The sequence below is a fragment of the Penaeus monodon genome, chromosome 10, assembly GCF_015228065.2.
Source record: "Penaeus monodon isolate SGIC_2016 chromosome 10, NSTDA_Pmon_1, whole genome shotgun sequence".
NCBI classification, from domain to species: Eukaryota; Metazoa; Arthropoda; class Malacostraca; order Decapoda; family Penaeidae; genus Penaeus; species Penaeus monodon.
This window is the reverse complement of record NC_051395.1, coordinates 18,212,871-18,215,370: the sequence shown is the minus strand read 5'-3', so window position 1 is coordinate 18,215,370 and position 2,500 is coordinate 18,212,871. Positions and strand designations below refer to the sequence as shown.

The following is a 2,500-nucleotide window of genomic DNA, read 5'->3' as shown; positions in this document are numbered from 1 at the left end:
CTCCGGTGGTAGCGGTCAGTGCGGGTCCTGATGGGCACCAGTTTGTTGGCGGCGCGTAGGGCCCGGCGAGGCGGCGGCGCGTCGGGGGGCAGCAGGTCACGGTGGCGTGGATGGCACAGCAATTTTAGACCAAACTGCTGCAGTGAGGTTGAGTAGTGAGTGGCGAGGGAGGTGAGGCCTAGGGCAACCAGGGCGCTGTCATAGCTGGTATAGACAGGGCCGAGAATGATCTAGGCTGCCCTTTTCTGCACCTTCTCAAGTTGTAGCAGCTGGGTGGCGGTGAGGGAGGGGGACCAGGCGGGGGAGGCGTAGGTCAATTTAGGCAGGATGAATAGCCTGTAGATATTCTGAAGCTCCGGGAGTGGAACGCCAAGGGACTTGAGGCGACGCAGCATGTGAAGCCTGTACGAGGCAGACCTCACGATGTCTCTAACGTGCTGCGTCCAGGAGAGCTTATCGTCGATGGTGACGCCGAGTAGCTTGGTGGAACGGACTACGTCGAGCGGATGGTTGTCCAGCGTGAGGATGGGCGAGGGGGCGGAGTTGGTGGAGAAGTCGAACTGCATCACAACTGACTTCTGGCGATTGATGGTGACGTGATTTGTGGTGGTCCAGGCGAGGAGGTTGTCGAGGGTGCGCTGGATGGCGGAGTGGTCAGGGCAGGAACTATCAATGGCAGCGGCGATGGTTGAATCATCCACTTATTTCCAACGATGCTCGGTATCGAGGAGAGCGTCGTTAATCATGACTAGGAAGCATAGGTGGCCCATTATAGTCCCCTGGGGGACTCCGCACGTTAGTGGCAGAAGGCTGGAGACTTGACCCTGCACGCGCACGGCCTGTTGCCTGTTGGAGAGAAAGTCTGCCAGCCAGGGGATGAGGCACTCCCTGATGCCCGTGGAAGCTGCTGCTTTTGAGATGACCGTAGTGTGGTCCACCAGGTCGAAAGCTTTCTTGACATCTATGAAGATGCTGGTGACGGAGGATTTGCGCTTGTCGAGGTGGGCGTGGACGAAGTCGAGGAAGCTGACGAGGCAGTGTGTGGTGGAAGAGGAGCGCATGTTGCCGAACTGCCGAGTGTCAACGCTGGGCGCGAGGTCCTGGTAAGCCCAGTCGGCGACAAAGATTCACACAGCAGGCTGGGCAACGGAGTAATGGCGATGGGTCGTAGTTCGCCGAATGAGGCGGGGCTTGGGGTTTTCCCGATGGCGGTGACAAATGCGGTCTTCCATTGTGATGGGCACTTAGACTGTTGCAATGAGGCGTTTATAATGGAAGTCAGAGGAGTGTCAAGTTCCAATGCGAACTCCTTGATGAGGCGCATTGGCAGGTCAAGGGGAGTGGTGGCTCTCTTGACGCGGATTTTTCCCAGCTTCTGAAGCACATGGGACTGACTGACTGTGGGAGCAAGTGAGGGGCCGGGCGGTGGCGGGGGGTAGCTGCTGACAAATTGAGGCGAAATGGTCATTGAGAGCCTTCTGCTGCTTCACTGGGGGTAAGGTTGCTGGTGCATTGAAACGTGCACGGTCGATTTGCAAGGCCGCACAGCTCCCGAACTTTTCCGTACCATTGGCTGGGCTGCAGGTGTTGTAGTTTGTTGTGGTAGAAGGTTTTCTTGGCTGTTTTTATTTCCCTGATGACTGTGTTGCGGAGTGATTTGTAGGCGGTGGTGTTGTGCGAGTGGAAGGCTTGATTTCTCTGTTGAATGAGGCGTTTGATGCGGCCCGTGATCCAAGGCAGGTCCGATGGGTGTGTACTGAGTGACTTTTCCGGAAAGAAGTGGTGAAAAGCCGTAGTGACGGTCGAGAGATAGTAGTGCCACTTGTCCTCCACATCAACAGCGGTAAGAACGTCAGTCCACGGGTGTTGGGTAATCCACTGCCCAAACTGTATGATTGAGGACTGTGTGAGTGGCCTGTATTTCCTGGTCTTGGTCTGCTTTGGCTGAGAGACGGTGGGCGAAGGCAACCCTTAACACTGATACGTGTCTGCTGCGGCCGACAGGAGAATATGGTAGAGGAGGCTGGTACCAGTCATGTAAATCAGTAAGGATCAAATCCAGGGTTCTTTGTTCATAAGTGGGAAAGTTTACTACTTGAGAGAGATGGAGTTCATTTTGCAGGTCGAAGGTGTCTATTTCATTAAAATCACCACATATTATCATCTTGCATGACGGGTATCGCACGCGGTCAGTGGTGTGGGTCAGGTGGCTGAGTAGCAGTTGTTTGGTGGGGGCTCGTGGGGGGTGGTAAATCACGCAGCAGATGAGGGATACGGCGAGGCGAGTGTGTGTGTGTGTGTGTGTGTGTGTGTGTGTGTGTGTGTGTGTGTGTGTGTGTGTGTGTGTGTGTGTGTGTGTGTGTGTGTGTGTGTGTGTGTGTGTGTGTGTGTGTGCGTGTCTAATTGTGATTGCGTTTGTGTATGTGTGTGTGTATAGTTGTCTTTGTATGTGCTTGTGCTTGTGTGTGTGCATATGATTTGTTTATCTTTTCGTATGTGT

At 54.6% G+C, this 2,500-nt stretch overlaps 1 protein-coding gene across 1 annotated transcript in view; it reads left to right on the top strand.

Moving 5' to 3' along the window:
* Positions 1-2,500, top strand: part of LOC119577895 (organic solute transporter subunit alpha-like) — an 11,019-nt gene that overhangs the window by 5,339 nt on the left and 3,180 nt on the right. The gene's annotated exons all lie outside the window — the stretch shown is intronic.